Consider the following 20176-nt stretch of genomic DNA (forward strand, 5'->3'; position numbering starts at 1 on the left):
GTTTTAAATCTGCAAGCTTTAGAAATTCCTGAATTACAATCTGTAATCGCAATCCACAACATCGGCGAAGTTTTGTTAGAAAGGCTGTTATTTCATCCGCTGTAAGACAATCAGCCAGCAACGTCAAGTGAACCCCTTGCACGCCTCTCCACTGCTACAATTGGAGACGGAATAGACTGATGTAATGAATATTCAGTCAAGTATTAAATTCGAATTCGATTACGAGTATGCCGTTCCGAGTTGACGTTGATAAAATGACTTTTTTGTGGCGTGGATTTCATTTGAAATGTTGAAGTAGTAATGCTGTTACCCCCCCCCCCCAGTAGTATCCCCCATTTGCCTCGGCCACAAGAGGTAACACTGGGATTTTGCCTCGGCCACAGGAGGTAACACTGTCCCAAAACGTTCCGGAGGTTGGAAACTCAAAAAGGGGTAAGGTTGGGTGGGATGGGGTTGGGTGGGATGGGATGGGGTTGGGATAGGGGAAGAAAGAATATCTGGCACTGTCCAAGATGGAAGCTTGCTTGTACTATGTATACATAAATGTGCAATATTTTAAATAATGTACGCTCCACATTAATTCCCAGCAGTTTGAACTTTTTTTTTATTTGTGCTAAAAAAAGTGCTTAATGATCCGCATGTCTTTATCATGAAATGTATCTCGTGTGTGATATTACAACTGAACGAACACGCCTTGAATTAGGCGACGGGACGAAAACAAGGTTATGGGGTTCAGTTGAATGCCACGGTGCCTATAGGAACTTCTGCAGATGAGAATAATTGCCTGCTTGATACTTGGCTCCCGTAGGTACAGGTGCTACTAATTATGTTGTAGGGCGATGGGTTTAACTAGACTAGACCGCCAGCACAAGTTTCATTGGACCCAGTAGGAGCAGGTGAAATGAAAACTCGGTTAAAAAAAGAGGCCCGGTGAGATAAAACATTACTTCATCATTACACGCACCCCAAAATAGACTAGTAAAAAAAAACCAAATATAAAGCACCCACACCAAAGTCTATTACGAGCATAACTGAGGCAAGTCAATCTTACACGGGCCGCTGGTTATGACAAGGAACGATCTACCGTCAATGTCGTGTTTTCGGTCATTTTCTCTCCCTCGAAAACTGAGGTTCGTATGGTGCCACGTGATGTGTGATATCTCCGGGCTGGTTAGACACCTGTTCCACCTGCGGAGCATTTTCCAATTAAGACTATCTGCCGTCATATCAATATGTGCATTGTCTTAAGGCAGGACGATAATTTGATTTCTTTTCTTTTTGGTACGACATCACACTGTTTCGTGCGGCTTTTGCTATATTATCAACACACGCCGACGCTGATAGCCCCCGGTATATCGCATGGGGTTTCATAAAACAAATTCCAATTTTTCTTTTTACACAACTGAATCGTTGGACATTTCTTAAAATGATCTGACTTAATGGTAGTAAAAGATTCAGTTGAGAATTCCTTTTTTGGTTTCTTTTGTCTCTGCAGTTTGCAAACCTTAAAAACAAAATATTTTCTTTCCGAACCGCTTTTTTTGTTCAGTTGTTGTTTGCTTGATATTCGGCAATCGAGCTTCTGAGTGTGATTATATGTGATGGACAGCGATTGATAAGTTCATGCTGCAGTTTAGTACAGCTGCAGGGTGTCATATCATTATTATAGGTGATATTTTTTAATTTCGCGGAAGCGGTCGCTAGACTACAAGAGGAATGACCGGCGAGAGTCTATTTTTCCGCTCTGTGATTGAGGTGTTATGCAGCCTAAGACACGTCATCATTGACAGCTTACTCGTCTCCGCAGGATGATTATTGTCGATGGTCTATATGACTTCATTGTTAAACAAAGGAATACACAAGTCTTTTTGTAATCTTAATTTCCTAGTTCGTCAGGAAGACATACAAAACGCTGACGTTCTTAGTGAACTTGTTTTGTTCCTTGCTGACGACAGTTGTGCTGTTTATCAACCTTAAGAATGTTTTAATGAGGCTTTTATTGAACGCCTACTCGAATAAAATACACGACACTCGGAACCTTTATTATTTTTTAACTGAAGGTCAGGGGTGTTCGTTTCCAGTATCATGTTTTACATCGAGTTTGGTATTAGCGGAAAACCTCGTCAGATGTCGTTTTCTACGGAATCCACAGAGTGATTCGTGACAATTACATGCGCTTAACAAGTCCGTCGGGTTCCTCATTAATCCATATCTTTCTTTAAAATCAACCGTAATTGATGAGTTTCCCGAGGAGTGTCATTGGGGCCACGACTCATCGGTAAACATATTTTATGATTTCCTCCTCCATTTCCCTATAGATCACGTGACATTCAACTTTCGAAAAGGTTGCAATCTGAAACCGTCCGAATCTTTGCTGGTGCGCATTAGGATTTAGTTGCCAGACGGCCATTGCGTGAAATTCTCTCGGACAGATTTTCGTGATGCAACAGTCGAGGTATCGTCAGCGGTCGGGACGCGTCGTTTTCATCTCGAGTCGTTAGACATCCAGCCGGCCTTTGCCAGAAGCTGTAGTTTTGATCCAGCCTCTCCGTCTCAAGTTATTTCGTCGACGAGGAACATTCATCATCGCTTTGACGTCGACTCGGTGAACATTCAAATGTCCTGCACATTCTTTTTTTTCAGTCCAGGTAAGGGATTTTTTTTTTCTTCTTTTCTCGTAAGCAATGAAAGTGTTATCCGGTAATCTGAAATGTAACCAGCCCTTATTCACAAATTTGGAGGGTAACTAGTTTAGCATGCAATCAATTACAGATGTCATATTTGCTTTATATACAAAACAAGATTTTAATGTATGCAAAGCACTGCAGCGTAGCGAGGACTTTTTTAATTGGGGGTGGCGTATCAAACTATTTCTTGAAATGTCCCTATCGGCCGTGAAACATTCAAAAAACGAGGGGGGGGGACTTGACATCACAGGGGCTGGGGGTGGTGTTGCTATAGGCCTAAACCTGTACATTATGACATGCATGGCACACACAAACGTTTTATAACTCATCTCCAGTTGTTGCTACGTTATTTACATTAAATTTCAATAACAATTTTGGCTCTGGGCCTTCACGGTCGCCGCTACTTTTAGGCGCACGGGGGTGGGTTTCAAGCACAACAATCTCCCGTTGCTACGCCACTCAAAGAAAAGAAGTACTGAAAAAATATCAATAAAAAATATAAATAGCACTCAAAATTGTTTTCTTCTTCCCCTGAAAAAGGAATATTTTAAGGATACAACACTTTTTAGGACTATACAACAAAATTGAAGAGGAACGCTACGGCCGTTTGTTTAATTCGGTTGCGTTTTCGGCGTTAAATGCCAGGTGGAATGATCGGTGCAAATCGGTATTCTCTTTGTTTAGTTGTTATTCTCTGTCTGCACGGGATACTCATTTTTAGTAAAGTCAGTAAAACCCAGGCACCTGAGCCTCCGAGGGCTGAAAGTTCACCACTATTTACTCAGTAGTCTCTTTAGCTGAGTATAGTTTTAATTTTGTCTTGTTCTCCATTTTAATGTTTTTATAAGTAACCTTCGAAAGCAGAATACCAAAACAAGATTCAGTTTGCATAATCTTGTTGTAGCCAGGATGTTTTCAGTGGGGGCCGGGGGGGGGGGGGCACCGGCATGATATGGGGTTACACCAAGGCTATAGAGGGACCAGATGTCGAGGTGCTGCAAATGTTTGCACTGGGAGCGCTCTTTCTCTTACCACAATATTCACATTCCATAAAGCCGTAGGGTCAAGGGAATCCCCCCCCCCTAAAAAGGCAACTTTAGTCCTCTCTTGTTTAATTACTCAAAAACAGATACTTTAAAAGGACGCTTCCTTGGCAAGTGCCTCTGGGGCGGGGAGTCTTTTTGTGCCGCATGCAAGATTACCCACACCCCATCCCCCCTTCGAACCAATTAAAGGATAACATCCACTCCGTTTAATAGCTCCATGACTGTACTCATGAGCTGATGCGCTTTGGTTCTGATGCGGAGCGTAACGAAAGAAGACTCCGTGTATATTAACTGACATCAGACAGGTATTACATGGAACGAATCAACATGGAGACAGAAGCGGGCTGCGATGTTCCAGACGTGTCCGCAGTGTTGAATTACAGTGTGAATTTCTTGGCGCATGTACCCCTCATTTCGATCTGGATCATGACGAGTGAAAAGTGTCAATGTTTCTATTCATCGTGGTGCGACTGCACTGTTGCTAATTATTGTAGTATGCGATACGTCAAGTAGAATACAAGACCAGGAAAGAACCCAGTGGCAAACCTACCGGGGGCGGGGCGTTAGGGGTCAACCCCCAACTTTGCCGCAAAAATAGGACCAACCCCCCCCCCAATAAAAAATAGCACGTGCCTGCTGCTAACACCCCCTCCTCCCTACACAGCACCCCCCCCCCCCCCCCCGAGCTGAAGCTAATCAGAATAGTTACAGACCGTAACGTGGAGTGCACGTATGCCTATATTTACTTGGAAATCATTATTTGGTTAGTCCGTGCCGACGAACCAGATCATAAAATTTAACAGGAAAATGCAATAAAAATACGCTATATCGTGCCTGTTATTTAGAGCCCGTCATTACAGGATGGACTCCATCAGGTAATGCAATAAAATATAATATTCACCGCACCCGGAATGTCACATTAACATTCAATGTAACTGCATTGAACCGGAACCGGTAAAAAATGCATGTATCTATCAGTTTCTCTCTTATTTCTGGAGTCATTCTAAATCTAATTGATTTGGGCCCAGCTTCCTGCATGGCCTATATATATCCTAGAAGTAATCATATAGGCGCGGACTTAATCCAATTCGTTCCATATTGTTACACAATACACGGGTCCATTATAACCCTATATCTTCATATCGCAATGCTAACAGTTTCATCATATTGTCTTTAAGGTCATGTTCGTGACTGGTTGGTTCGCAGTGTTGGTGCGTAAGTCATTTCATTGGTAAATTAATGAGAAAAAAAAGGAGAAAACAGAATAACATAAGCTTCAAAGTAAAAACACAACAAACTGAATAACCCATGCGTAGAAAAGAATATTGGATTTGCATTAATAAGTCCTTTCAATCCGGACATAATTAGGACGTGGATTTTTGGTCTCTTCTTTTCAGCTAATAGAATCACTGTCTGTGGTAAACAATAATTACGGGATGCGCAAAGTGCAGCCTCCCTATCGTACGCCGTCCCTGAGGTTGATTATAGCAAGCCATGCATAGCGAGTCGGTTTGATCTCGCTGATAGAGTAGTCGTAATTATCCGCTCTCGCCATACTCTCTATTTTTCGAAGTATCACGTTCCCACGGGAGCCTAGTGCCACTGTCGCGTGTCCATTCTTAACACATCCCTAACAATATTGGCAGCTCATGGAAAAGTTCAGCAGCTTCGGTCGGATATGGATTTATTTCAACTCAATATAGGGCAGTAGTCTGCGGATTATAATGCAATATGAGTATCACTGTGAGACTGTAATATACCACGTAGCTTGGGTAGATTTACATAATATGTATCCTTTACAGTTTGTCGGGGCCCTGTTTTAGTACTAGTCTCCCACCGGCCGGTCTTACTTCAAAAACGTGATCCATATAATTACATCACAGCTTGAGTTTCAAAAAAGGGGTAAGGACCGACGTTGGGTAGAAAACACATGTCGTCAGTTCTTTTCCTCCCAACATTTATGTAATTATTAGCGCGCCTGAGGGCGTGAAACACCATTCGATAAAATTGGGTCATGGCTTAGGCCAGCTTAGGCGGTCGTGTATCTTGCTGTGGGCAATATGACAGCATCTACAGACGAACTATAGGCAATAGTTGCGTTAGGTTATCGCGTCTTTATCAACAGTTTCGTCGGGTATAGTCTGATTCGCATTTCTCAAATTACACATCTCTATCTTGACGCGGAAATCTGGCTAGCAATGTGGCATCTGCTTGGAGAAATCAACTCGACTTCAAATCAACTCGACTTCAAATCGAATTTAACTGCATTTAATAAAATTTCGACTTCAAACATATCGCACGAAGACGTCAATAACGTCCAAGATTCTGTAAAGCGAGATATCTGTACAGCGAGGTGCCTGATTGAATTAAAGTGAAGCCTTAATTAAACGGTGCTCAAGCTAAACGCAATCTGTGAAAAAGATTTATCCAAGTTTAACCATAAAAACCTCTCTGAAGAAACATGGCAACAGTCCAACAGTCTACATAACCTACACATTTTATTTCTCAGATTTGAGACAGCACGCCCAGTCTTGCAGACAGGCATCCGTTTTTGACCTTCTGGCACGCCTACGCGCTGAACCCATCCATTGATAAGCCAATGGGAGATCCTCCCCCGTCCTTCATTATCAATATAGATAGGCAGCGCCACCACCGTTAGCTTTGCCCAAAGCGGCGGATTGCGTTTCCCTGGAATTCCCTGGCTGTGACATTTATACACCATGGAAACTATTATCCTTGGAAGGAATCGAGAAGGAAAAAAAGAAGAAACTGATTCTGACACACCCTAAAGATAAAACCCCAAACCAGGAACAAGATAAATAGGTTTTCAGACAGTCATGTAGCCTATATAACCTACCCTAGACGTGTTTGTGGGACGATTCAGTTGTCAAAATGGACTCCGTCGTTCCAGTGCAGTAAGTATTATGTCGAACAGATGTTGACATTTTCGCAAAATTATATTTCAAGTTCTAGTTAGTTCTTTTTTCCCCATGAAATATAGTGTTATTGAAAAGGGGGGGGGGGGGGTTGAGTTTGGACATCCCTTTCTACTGAGGGGGTACAACTAGTACTAATTTGAGTACCTCCTGGAGATATTAGTGGAATGTTAAAGGTAGGGATAGGTCATTTGTAATTTGTGCATTTTTCTTTTCTTTTGAAGCAACAAAAGTGCTCAAATTCTGAAGACGGGTGCTTAACAACTAACCTGATGAAGTTTTAGCTCTATACAATTGTTGTATATTCCGAGAAAACAATATTCTAGGATCTCGATTTCAATTCAAAAGCTGCCGAGCTAGTCATATTTTGAATTGCGCCCGAAATCAGCATCAGGGACACGTTCTCATTCAGCCAATTGCATGCAGCTACGCGATGTCCCGCATTGAACCGACGAATAACAGCAATCGCGCGCGCCCGTGTGCGTCGTGTCAACGCTTGCGCGCACCCGTTCATGGATTCGCCGAATTACAAACGACTTACGAAATTTCCAAAAATGCGTCATTTGACGCATCTTTTGAAAGTGCCCTTTTTATTGTTTCCTTCAAAGTGACAGCACGCAAGAAGAAATAATTTCACAGGGGGGTTAGTGCCTCTGGTGAGTTTTTCAAAAATAATTTGGTCAATTACTTTTTGATAGCTGCAAATGATCTACTCTACCTTTAAATGAAATTCGTTATATATCCTCTAATTTTCCACAGTGGAAATAAAGTATAAACATACCCGTCTGTCCTACAGTTTGGCTAGAATTTCCCAACCGATTTCTATAATAATGCATTTTGTTAGTGTAATGGTAAGAATAATTTCATGAGGTTACGGACGGAATGTTACAAGGTTCCGAGTGGAATGAATCATTAAATCTGTCACCGAATGAAATTATTTTCCCCTGAAACTCATAAAACATTCATTGTTTTGTACAACGACTGAATAAATCCTCGTCATCTGTATAGATTGATCGCGGAAAAGAGCCTTTATTATGCCGTGCGCTCATATTAAATGATAGTTTTAAGCACAAATGTACGAAAATATATTCTTTTTTCCATCGATATTGGATGACAAATTTAAAAACGTAATGCAATTTATTTCCGTAAGAATCCGACATACGATGTATTATACGGATATCCGTTTGCATTTAAAACCCATTTGGTTGAAATCCCAAACTGTGACTCACTATTTCAAACAACGGACGTCTGTTTGACGTGTAGAATATCGTGTTCTTTGCTATTTCAACTCTCTCAGCAAATGTACTTAAATTAAGAGAACATCGTGGATTCGATCTTGTCACTGTTTGTACAAGCTCAAGTATATTCATCCAATTTCTGAGCAAGCAAAACCAATCACGAAAAGCTATTAACATTGTCCATTAAAACAAACAAGCTAGACTCGTTTTGCTGTTGGCTTTAATACCGGGGCGAAAAAGAACCAAGTCAGAGTGTAGTAATTGCGAGCTAAGTGTCGATGCCATTTTCGATTTTTCTGTCTTCCGACAGGATTAGCACTAAAGTCGCTTCTCACGATCGACTTTATTCTCAAACTTACAACATCGTCACGGAGTCAATTTTTGTGAGTTTCTACCGGGCGGTCATGTCTTTCTTAACACAACAAGTACATTAGAACCCCGCGGAATCGATGTATATACGCCTGTTGCCGTTTATTAAATTATTTTATGTAATCTTGATATTATCGTGGGACCTTATACAGGATGTGCGAAACGTAATCTGTTGACAGTGAGTCAGAAGAGTTAAAGAAATTGTGATCATCTAACACAATTTAGATTATATGCTCTTCAATGCTTCCGTAGCTTCAAATCAGTACAAACATGGTGGTGAAAGCGTAATGACGGATAAAATCATAACCCTAATCCAATTCTTGAATGTTCCTTGTTTTTTTTTCTTTGTGTTGGATTAGATACACAGATACACCAAGGGTTAACCGCAGTGACTATTCCCTAAAGTCCATGTGACTTGGCAAGTCTTCCGAATTTAGGATCCATAAATATCTCGTCCCAATTTTGCGATGTTTTCATTGACGCTTTTTCCCCCTTTCACTCGGGTGTAAGGCATGCATGGTAGCGTTAAATCTACTGCACGCACGGCCCATCACGTATTCGTGCTTAAGTCCTCGCGGCCTGGTTCATCTCGCTCAGCCCATTTAATGATCTCCCAGCAGACTCAGTCGCACAGGCGACTCGGCTAGTTAGCATTTTGCATAATTTCTTTTACCACATCCCTTGGGCCAGCGCCGACAGAAACAATGAAACTTCCCTCTCGGTCTGTGGTTCTGGTGACATTTTGAACAGACGCCGCGATATGAGGGACGACTTCAACAACATTTAACTTGTGTTTTCAGCAGTAGTGCTTAAATGGAAGATTTCATGAGCAAGAGCATTAACTTTATTCAATCAGAGGTAAGGGGAATATCCTGGTTTTTAGCGATGGGGTAAAATAATTTTGAAACAAGAATGTCTCCCTATTAAGACTGCTAAGAAGATACTTAAGCCTTTCGTGTGGTTCTCCTATCTTAATTTCTAAAGACGCGAAATGTGCAAGCTGGTAATTGCTATGTACGGAAACAAATAAGACATTAAAAAGAGAATAGGAACAAGTACAATATCAAAAGGAAGTGTAATGGAAACCCAACATATCGTCCAAAAAATCTTAAATACTGGTTGAATTTCGAAACTCTGGAATAGGGATTTAGTATTTTCTGTTTTCAACCTACCGTTTTAAAGCTGCTACCTTTGATTCTTGATTTTTTTTAATCGGATGTATAGCACTATACAAACTCAACCTGTATATGTATCGTGTTAAGATGCTGCGGAGCTGAAGCGGCAGCAATGGATGTGGGTTGAAGCTGTTTGTACACGCCTATATGTGCTTCAGACTTTGATTTGTGTGTATTTACCTAGTTCCCGGAGATCCTCCTCAATCATGACATAATTTCAATATTTGTAAGGAGAAGAAGTCCAATTCGCATTAGCACTCTCGGGTGGGAAATCGCCCCAGAATCAATACTTCACTCCATCGCGTTTTGTTTTGAAATCAAACTGGTTTTTGAGTTAATACCTGGGATTACATAGCTGCTGCTGCGCTAAGCCTAGCTGTTCATATCACACAACAGCGCTGCAGCCCCCAGCCAGCGAGTAATAATTCCAACCTTTAGCTGGGAGGCAGGGGGATAATTCCCAAGCTGAAGCCAGGATCCACAAGACTCTCTGAGGCAGGGATGTCTGCCTCAACACTTCTGGACAAATTTTCTCTCTGTGTTCTCCCCCCTCCTCTCCGTTTCATGCTCGGTTTAAGGTGGTGATCCACCGTGCGGTGCACAGGAGACCCGCAAACGGCGCACGGTATAGCGAGGCTGGAAATGAACCATGTCGTTTCCATTATGTTATGGTAGGATAAAGTTGTCGTGTTTGATGATGTTGAGGTCCTGGGGGCGTGTGTGCTTGCTGCACAAGTGAGTGACCTATATACCCATATCTTAGGGGCGTGAGCGGCTGGACAGTTGATGAGGAGAAAAAGAGGGGAAGAGTTCAAGTCGCACATTCTGTAAACAAAAACACCACAGCGGTCCAAAGATTCTATGACACGACTTTACATGAACGCGGATTAAATGAGCACAGAAAAAAATCACCTCGGTGCCAATAAATTACGCTGATTGTAAATTTTTTATGCTCGTATTTTTGCCAACCCTTCGCACAAGACAAATATTAGTTCAAAGCTATATCCTAGTACACGAATGCTTGGTGTTCCATGGCTTATTTATTACCTTCTGAGGCAGTGAATCTTGTGATTATGTCGCCCAAGTAACCCTGGCGCTCACGATAGCAGAGTTGGTATGGAATAAAATATTTATAGTTCAATCCATGCATAATTAAAGACTCCTATTCGGAGTAACTCCGCAGCCGAACGATAAGTCCGTGAAATGCATAACCCGGGGATATTTAAACTGCGATTGTCATTCAGAGCCATGGCAATGAGACCTTTTCTTCGTTTTAATTCTACGTAATTGACAACTATTGATGACTGGTTGTCAAGTTGACAACCCGTGCTGTTCTCATTATCATCCTGGCCTATGACGGCAGCAGGTACCTTACCGGAGAAAGATCTAATCAAATGGTTGCCTTAGGCAGTGTGTTTAGTATCAAATTCAAGTATAGTCTTCTCTTTGCTTCAGATGTGCAACTTTTTTTGTTTCTACTGAAGTTTTTTTTCTGTCTTCATTTAGTGACTTCTGAGCAACCCCAGGTCTTCCGTGTCTCTTCCATCCCACCGTCTAGACTCCATTGTTTGTTTGCATCGGTGAAAAGTTTCAGGTAGGTTTATTTGATCGTATTGCTAGTCCTAGTGGTGAAGGGAGTAGAACCGCTCACTTGCGAGCGCCTTTGCAATACATATGTCACTTGGAGGATGATTCATAGGCAGGTTTGCTTATGCTCTGTCCAGAAACAGCGTGTGAACACGGCTGCAATCCACCTTTGCCCGATGTGCTTTAGATCAGAGTAAATGATAATTCGGTCCCAGCAGTTAAGACTAACAAGGCTTGACTGACTAGCGGTGCCTCAAACGAAATACACACTCTATTTACGAGTTGTGAACTCTTGCCGGCTTCGATGCACTCAAAATAATAACCCTGTGATCCCAGCAGAATCATCTCTGGCTATAATAATACACTTCTTCGTTTCCTGTCTATGTTTGTGGAAGTCTCGACCATAGCTGCGTAATTTTAAGCTGGGAGATATCTGCATGAAGCTGACGAGTTGCATTAGTTTCATGAGACTTGACTGCACGAGAGTTCAATTCGGTTCAGTTGACGCCCATGGCATATTATGGCGTCGCATTGGTGCAGTAGGCAAAGTTCATAATACAAATATTCTTTCGTATACATGGAGTGGGAGAAGACCAACCACATGCCACTTATAATTATGATACGATTTGGATAAAGTCACATAGAATTTGTAAAGGAACACAACAGAAATACAAACACAACTTCAATTCAGCATCAGTGTCTTAGGTATACGTGTTGTCTAGTTGATGCTGCGGAACGAGGTGATCAACATTTTTAAAATGGAAATTGCTCAATATAATTCGAAATCGTGACCTGTAGTGAGAATACCGATAAGCGATATAAAGAGATGAAACTGATATGTAAGCTGCGCTACCCATGCGACCATACCTGTTGTTATAATATTAAATAGCAAAGCCGTTACAAATTAGGTACGTATCAAACTGTGAAATTGACCCAGGTTGCCTTCCTCTGACTGTGTCTATTTCTTTATGTTCTGTAAATCTCCGCGGATAGAATATTCTGCTCCCAACAGTGAACAGTTTAATGTCCCTACGGGATCACAAGGCAACAGCCTGTCTAGAACCCATGGAGTTCAGTGCCGTTTATTCCATTGCTATGCCAAGTGAGATTTTAATATGTCACGATCATTCACACTGTACATAGAGAGACGCTTTATTTACCAGAGTGCGCTCTTGTGCCAAAAAAAGGGAAAATTTACATTCAAATCAAACATGATTACACTGATTAGTTTGCATCTGTCCTGTTATTTTACTGCACTATTTCTAATAAATCCAATTTCACGTTCATCATAATACTCCGCTAATAAATACCTCATTAATTGGCATTACCAGGAAAAGGGACCACGATGTTAATTATAAACATATACATTGTATATATAAAAAAAAGTGGACTCCTCGAGTGGGCATATATATTATTCTTTACAATACCCCGAGGTCAATTTTGGTAAATTGCCACTAAATAGAGTTACGAATGGTTAAGAGCAAAAACACCTGTGAAAATGTCAGAGCAAACTTGAGTAGTGCAGGAGTAATTACGGAGGTTATCGACCGATGATGAACGCGTGTCTCATGTGATCAACTCGACAGCTGGGAAGAGATATATAGTGTGGATACTGGGCGTATACATGAACGAAGACTGTTGTATGTAATACGTCAATTGTTGTCATGGACAGGACCCAATGTAAGGAACAATATCCCTCAGTTCACAGACACCATAGGATATAGTTACACAATTTACGTGACCTAGAGTTTATGCTTAGAGATGATGTTTTAATTTGTTTTTGGTCACATTAATTATCGATGAGATATATTATTTGATTGAAACAACTAAAACGCATTTAAATCGTAAAATTTATTTATAAATACATGTAGGCCTATCTTTAAAATAGAAAAATCCTTCAAAATTTCAAAATTAAGGTTAGTGAACGCTGATTGTAGCACGTAGACAGTGTTTGAGATGGATCCCTAATGCACGACTATGTCACATCGAAATCGATGTGAAGCGTCAGTGAAATTTGTCGTCTCTTACGCTGTGACATTTATTGCCATTAGAAGTGTTATTCGCGCCATTACACAAGGAAAGGGCATCTTCTTACAAAAACATCTCCAAAACAAATACTTTGATCGAATTATCATGTTGTATTGATATTTTAAACAAGTAACGACGTCGTCAAGCTCGGAATAAATCCTATGACCTTTTAGAATTAACAGGAAATAAAATAAAAATCGTATTTATTGATGTCGAAAAAATCCGTTTAATATTCCTGGACGCACGGTACATGAGGTGCAATTGAGCTTGACTCGGCGGCCATTCACCCAATAACTGAACCCAATACCACAAGAAGGCCTGAAATTATTGCAAATATCGACTATTTCCGCGTGGCTCGAGGGTGGCGTGTATATGGAGTGACACTGACCGGTAAATCAAAACCGGTTGTTCCTTCCAGGTACAATACAACACATCATCAACTATAAAGTTGTCAGAGTTACTAACGAGAAGAAAGGCGGATATTTGTTTCCATTTCCCCCGTTGGTACAGCGGGATCGAAAATGCCGACGAGGCGTTGAGCTGTTGATATTATTCCGAACTCTCAGTGTGACATAATGGGTTATCTACTTTGTATTTGTCCAACGGCGGGACTTTCATCTACCTATTTGATACTCTGAATCATCTATGCAAAGGACTGAGTGTCTCTCATCCCTGTATGCATAAAGATCGAGCGGGATCGTTGACGATACAATGACAATATTTGATAGAGGAACATTATTATTGAAGGTACAACCAATAACACCTGTCAGATTATCTAGATCCGACCCGCCACTCAAACCATTCCAATTTAATTGAACAAGTGTTTTTTCTACAGTCTTTCTGCAAAGTATATGCAGTTTGGTTCTATGATCTCGCTTGTGGATAATGAATTTAGCGGAGAGCCAGAATCTATGCTTAATGATATTCAAACTGACGGTTTTAGTATTAGGTCAGCAAGGTAATGGTAAAACAAACTCACTCAAAGTCTATTACAATTTTACTTTAAGAAAAAAAAACCTATCATCCCCCCTCTTTTTGGGGGGTGATGGTTCCTCGAACCACTGTACATAGCATTTGTTTTAGCATATATTTTAGTGGGAGACTGTTAAGGTCGTTAATACTTCTTCCTATTGTCGATGCGAAGCGACATATATTAGGGTAATGTTGAACGTCACCATGAAGCTGCCGTTGTCGACGTCATGAAACTCGCCGCTTTCGCTTTCGCATGAAGTGTGAACTAGCCTTTAAGGCGAGATTATCATTTATCTCTTATGTATGTGATGTCAATCCTGTGCTTGAACAGTGTCACTTTGCTAGTGTCTAGATTGGTTGCACAGTTGACTTGTGATAAAAACAGGTCGTCGAGTAAAAATGGCGTAAAAGGTATATATACAGAATAGCACGTACTATTACATTTTGAGCCTCGCTATTAACCGCATGAGTTGTTTTTGGTGTTATGTACCCAGCTAGATCTGTAGATAGGGGGACAGGCTATCTAGCAACATCGGCCACAATCAGCTAGTGACTTCAATACAGCCCTCTATCGATGGAATGTAACAAGAGTGTAAACCTTGTTGGAAGATCGTTGTCTCTCAGCCTCTTCTCATGTCGTTTATTTAGGAAGTACATGTATCACTGGTTGCGCTTTCGCCCGACCGAAGATGTGTATAAGGGAACATTCGTGTTGAAATAGTCAGATGGATGGTTCTTTCAATGAATGGAAATTAAACTGTAGGCTTACCCTATGTAGGCTGATGAAACGTAACATTATTGAAACAGTGATTAGTATACTGAGATTGTATTATAGCTGGAGGGATAGTGTGCATTAATTGAAAGATATTTTGTTTCACTAGTAGCCCCTCATCAAGGCATTTACTTTTAAATTAATTAATGGCAAGAAACGTATGTATAATCGGAACGTTTAGGATTTCATATTTGGGCAATTAAGAATTAGATTTAGGTATTTTGATATCAGTAATAATGTGCAATTCCCTTGTACAAAAAATTGTGTCCATCGCCCGACCCACACAAAGTTGGCGTTCCTGCTTTTCATTCTTCAATGTACTACATATTTAATCATTTTGTATATTTGATAGTTCATGGATTTCTTGGTTTTCTTTTCCACTTCCCTCTTCTTGCTCCATTATGCAGTCATATTCAGGCCAGTCTGTCTTACTCTAGACATTTAACACCATTTTGAATCAAATACATTAACTTTTTCCATTATTGGGTTTTCCCGATTTAATGAAATCAGACTAGTTTCTGCGCAGTACGGTTACCTTGAAACTCGATTGGGAAACCACACCCCTGAACCTTGTAACATTTTTCTTTCCTGTCAGAAATTGAAGTCGACTGAAGTCTTTTGGGATTTGGAACAGAAACTTGACCCGGCGTAGGGAAGAGCCGCTTGAAATTAAAATTACTTGGAAAAGGGCTAACAGCGGGAGGAAGAAGGTCATAGGGCGTCGAGTGTTTTCGGCAAAAGCGTCTTTAGGGTTTAATAAACACTCCGGTAAAGCGTATTTCATGTTGGCTTTAAATTACCTTCCTGTGTCAATTTTTTCCCTAACTGCCGGGACTTTTTTGCTTTCGATAAAGTGTTATAAGCAGGAAAAGAAAGCCAGCTATGTCCAGGAAATACGTTTTCCATTTGCCTTGGCCGGGCAGGCTCCGGCGGAGCTAGTATTGATCAGGCGAAAGGTTGGCTAGAATTTCAAAGCCTGTATATTGATTCGGTATCTGGTTGGAATGCAAGGCAGACCTGATGGGACGGAGCCGCTGGGGAACATGGTGCAGCAAGTGCCAGCTACAGGTTGACTATTGGGAGACATGGCAGGCATTCGTCTGAATATTGATACCGTGAAGAAGAAAAAAATAGCCCGGTTCATGTATATGCTGTTCACGGGCCAACTGTAACTGCTTAGGGAAGAGGGGATTCTATCTGCGAAATTCACACCAAATGCAACACCCCACCCATCCTCTGAGAAAAAAAAAGCAAACCCCTTTTTTGGGGGGGGGGGGGGTGGTTGAGGGAGGGATAATGGCGAGGAAAAAAAGGATACAGAAGAATAACACCTGAGAACTTACCCACATAAGCGCGGGAGAACAATTTTCACTCTCAAAAATCCCACTTGTTTTGATTGTACTAATATAATAGAACATATTTTTTTTCAACACTTTAAGTATTTTCTTCAATAATTCCTAAATTTCCTGGCGACGGAAACTAACGAGAGATCTCTACGCTCATAGGTAATTTCAAATCATCACCTTTACTCTGAACAAAGTTTTGAAGAAGAAAAAAACCCTCCCGTATACTGTGGTATTCTAGGTGGCCGATAGGAAACACTTTCTTACTTTTATGGTTACCAACTTTTACTGACCGATTCACTGACTGACTCACTTGTGAATTCGATTGGCTTATTAAGTAATCTTATGAAATAAGATTACCCTCGTAACGCCAAAATAATGGGCTAAACGGCCATCGTATAGGCCACATGTGCTTGCATAAATAGCCATTGTGAATCGATTGAATATAATATTGTGTAGTCTGGAAGCAGCTTTACAAGCTGTGTCTATCTTGTCTTGTTTTACATCAAAAGCTGAGATTGTTACCATCTTCAGTTTATTCACACACTAGAGCGCAGTGTTGGTATACATTATGTTGTTATTCCTCCTTTTAAACTATCTGGGGTTTTTTTCGGATCGTCGTTCTTGGTTATTTCTGAACACGACACTGAGCGTGCACCGGACACGTTTCGCTTAGACTCCAAGTGTCTAGGCGAAGCGGAGGGTTTTATGCGATGGAACTTTATGGAATACATCGCATGCATGAGAGTCCGACCACACGAAAAAATACCTGAAGTTCATGTGAATGTTATTACGGCTCCCTTGGGATGCGCATCTCGATGCCAACTATGCAGCCGGTATGGGATATATGGCGACATAGACCAGACTCTTTGTGTGGCATATATGCCTACAGAATGGTTTCCAAATTAGCTGCTATTAAAATACACTATGATGGATATCCGGCTATTATGTATGTCTTCTCCAAAATAGAAAAGAAAAGTCACATGAATACGATTAAGCAAATGGGACAGTTGGAAATTCACTTCAAAAGGGGCCTTAAGAGGGGGACATTAATGCTTAACTGTAAGTGGTGGGCAGCCGTGTTAGTCTGGGAGAAACAAGAAGAAAAGTAAAGTAGCATTTAAAATGACCAACAAGCATACAACTTTGCGTCATTTTAAGTGCTACCTTACTTTTCGATGTGTTTAAATGCGTGTTTGACTTAAAACAATGTCATTTGCTGATGCGCATTTCCATACTCCTTAGCCTGTGTTTCAAAAAGATCGGAGATGTCATCAGATAAAAGAAAAAGTTTGTCATCATTGCGAAAGAGTCGAAACGTTGCCAGTATCTTATGGAATTTGCTTCGTAGGGGATCGTTCTTAATAATGTGATACTGCAGCTGCTAGTGCTGCATCTCTACCGTTATTTAGTGCGTCGTGACTACTCTGTGAGTAAATTTCAACAAATCAAATGCATCATTGAGTTGCAATTTCAATTCAGTTGTAGCGGGAATTTTTCAACTGCACTGGGACCGGAGTGTATAAATTTACATGTCTGCATAAGCGCCATGACTTTCAGAGAAAATCATAGCATTCCGATTACATCGTAAAAAAAGAATACCTTAAGAATAGAATGAAACGGCATTTCATGATTTGTTGTTCACAATTCAAAACAATGAACGTCTTCCTGTCGGTGATGGAGTGACTTTTTTGTATTTTACCGGTGCAAATAGTAATGGAAACCTGATCCAGAAATCACAAAATGTAAAAATCTAAAAGCTCAGTTTGCTTTGAAACATGGCTTCGAAATTAGTACATGGTTACAACAGTTTTTGTTGATGAATTCGAATTTCACGAACTGTAATGCACTCTTTGCATTTATGAAAAGAGCCGTTGTGGGTCGTTCCAAAGTCCTTTTGGTAACAGTTTATGTTACGTGTTTTGCCTGCACATTGGTATGTGGTGACTGTCTGGTAACTCGTAAAAACACATGATATACTGGAATTAAAATAAACCAACTGCATGTCATTCCACCCGAAAGCCTTGATCTAGTAGCCTTATGCAACTTATGAAAACCAAACATAGCAATAAGATTACACCATTCCAATAACGTGCCTTTTTATTAGATTTGTCGAAGACCTAACTTGATATGTCCAAGCGTTTATAAAATTGTCGTTTTGCAACTGTCCTTTTGCGTTGTGAATTTATTTGGTAGAGAAATTGACATCCCAAGTAAACCTTTTACTAAACCTTTTACACGGTGTCAATGCTGATAGTAGCATTGTTCATGATTCGCGTATGCACTGTTCATGCATACGCGAATTCAATTTCCAATCAGAGATTATACGGTACATTATTTTTTTTGTAAAATCTGCCTGAAACATAATAACAATTTTATTGACGGGTCAAGAATAATAAAACACAAAAGAATCATGACAGCAATTACTTCGCTTCTTGTGCAACCAAGCCGTTGACCAAACACCGTTTGTAGTATCAAATAAAAATTACATAATTGAAACAGTTAAAGTGTCTTTTTTGTCATTTCAAATTACATGATCGAAATCCCTAAATGTCTGCAACCAGAAAAGCTGCTCCAAAAACCGAGTACTTAGGGCGATCGTTTCGAAAACAGATGTGGCGTCGGCGTGTCGCACTTGAAGCATTCTTAGTTTTATTAATACAGACTAATGCGTGCCAGAGTCCCCACAAACATGAGAAAGGAGCAATTACGTGACGACTGTATAGGAAGGATTCTAATGGAGTGGGGGCTATACACGATAACCGAAAAAGGGGGGGGGGGGTTGCAAATGTCTGGGCATAAAATAATTGCTGCCAAAGGTATTAATTATACAGATTTCAACATCTATTGAAACCTCTCTGCACGACAGGGCTGGGTTTTTTTTAAGGTCGTCACAGAATGTTTTCATTCAGTACTCTCTCAAGGATTCATTAGGCGTGAGACGTACAGATTTAATATAACATGTTTGATGTCTTCAACGGTTATTTAAGGAAAATGTTTTGTATCGAATGTTCTGCTAAATATGGACACTGCTTTACGGGTTTGACATGGAGGTTTGATTTTAGGGTACGAGCATTGTTGAATACTAAGCATTTTACATGCGCCGTCATGGTCGACAATGAATGTGGCGACAGTGTGTCGAACTTTATGATTCTTTTTTATATATAATCGAATGCAGTACGGTCACTCTTATTGGTTAAAGTCGCATTCACATGTAATACATTCCCAAAATGAGATTTAGCGAGCCGGATACCAGACTTGCAAGATGAGGAAACAGCGCAGCGTTTGTACAACTGTCATTAGGAGGTTACAACACAGTAATACCCCGTAGTAATCATTGTTATTTCCAATTGTCCATCATGGTACAAACACCTGTGGTTAAGTCCACGCCTCATTGTGATGGGCCACGTGTTTAGCAAATATTTATCCTATCGAATTTGGTCGTATTTTAATCAGTTGCACACTTCAACTCTTGGTTTTCCGATCCCTACGTGGTTCCGCAGACGGCCCTAATACTGAGCCACAATTCAATTCCCCGGTCTTGGAGATGTTTTCTCTTATTGATTCTTCTTTTGCATTCCATCATTGCTTCACTCCAGGAGCTTTTAGGGACGGTTTGTAGCTTCCGTACACCCTGTATATGGAAATTCTATAGTAGCTTGAGCCCCATCCGTTTAGTCAACATGCTCGGGCAGCTGCGTAAAGCCTCAGCAAGCATCGGAGAGAGCGAGATAGTGAAAAGGAAGAGACAAAAAACACACTTGAAAATGCACCGCCCTTCGCGCCCGTAGTGACACTTAAAAAAACCTAAAAATAAAACAAAGATAGCAGCGCTCTCTCCGAATCTGTCAGTTTCATATTTGTTTAACGTCGCGACAAGGTAACAAGATCGCATGTTTCCATATTCATAAAGTTGATTTATGATCTATAACTACCAGCTAGCTGTCTTCCTGTTTGATTCCTGTTTCTACTGGCAACGGTGGACGTTCACACCTTCAAACATGGGAATTTGTTATTGGAGAT

This window comes from Patiria miniata, unplaced genomic scaffold, assembly GCF_015706575.1.
Source record: "Patiria miniata isolate m_02_andy unplaced genomic scaffold, ASM1570657v1 HiC_scaffold_7, whole genome shotgun sequence".
In the NCBI taxonomy this organism is placed as follows: domain Eukaryota; kingdom Metazoa; phylum Echinodermata; class Asteroidea; order Valvatida; family Asterinidae; genus Patiria; species Patiria miniata.